This window comes from Suncus etruscus, chromosome 8, assembly GCF_024139225.1.
Source record: "Suncus etruscus isolate mSunEtr1 chromosome 8, mSunEtr1.pri.cur, whole genome shotgun sequence".
Taxonomy (NCBI): Eukaryota; Metazoa; Chordata; class Mammalia; order Eulipotyphla; family Soricidae; genus Suncus; species Suncus etruscus.
In genome coordinates this window covers 97,509,266-97,510,139 of record NC_064855.1, presented here as the reverse complement: position 1 = coordinate 97,510,139, position 874 = coordinate 97,509,266, and the positions used below count along the sequence as shown (strand labels likewise).

At 41.2% G+C, this 874-nt stretch overlaps 1 pseudogene; it reads left to right on the top strand.

Moving 5' to 3' along the window:
- Positions 1-347: 347 nt before the first annotated feature.
- LOC126016672 (uncharacterized) lies at positions 348-529 on the top strand (annotated as a pseudogene).
- The last annotated feature ends 345 nt before the right edge of the window (positions 530-874 follow it).

Sequence of the window (874 nt, the reverse complement as noted above, 5' to 3'; positions counted from 1 at the left end):
GCACAGAGCCAGGAGTAACCCCTGAGCTGAGCACTGCAGGGTGTGACCCCAAAACCAAAATTAATAAAAACAAAAATATTTTTTTCTTAATCTCCTGATAAAGTTGCGGGGTCTCTGTATAATTCAATGCTTCATTCAAATATGCAGCATTTGGGGGGCCCATTAGGGCCATTCCTAACAATATCTGACAATTAGGACAGGGAGAAAGATGTTCTCCCAGGCTATAATCTGCAGTGCCAAGGAAAGCAATGGCCAAAGCTGGAATTTAACTTGGGTCCTGCATTGCAATGAGTGAGTCCCTAGCCACCATGCCAACTCTCTGACTCTTCCCTTAAAAATTACTTCTCATACTTACCTGGCAGGGGAGATACCATGATCACGAAGGTGGTTTTCCCAGGGTGAGGCTTATTCATTGCACTCCAGATGTGCTGACCACTGCGATTTCCCCAAATGTGGATAACTCGACTGTATAATTTGTGGTAGTGGGGGACTAAATTAAAAAAAAAAAAAGAAAAAAATTACTTCTCACTGTGCTCATTGCAGCACATAGTATAATAGTTAGGAAGTGGAAATACATAAATGTCCAATATCTCCATATGTCCATATGTCCATATGGGAGTTCAATGTCTAGTTTTTTGAGTAATCTCCATATTGTTTTCCATAAAGGCTGGACTAGATGGCATTCCCACCAGCATTGAGTAAGAGTTTCTTTCTCTCCACATTCCTGCCAGCACTGATTGTTCTAGTTCTTTGTGATGTGTGCCAGTCTCTGCAGTATGAGATGACACCTCATAGTTGTTTTGCATCTCCCTGATGATTAGTGATGTGGAGCAGTTTTTGTATCTTTAACTGATTCTTTTCATCAATGGGACAA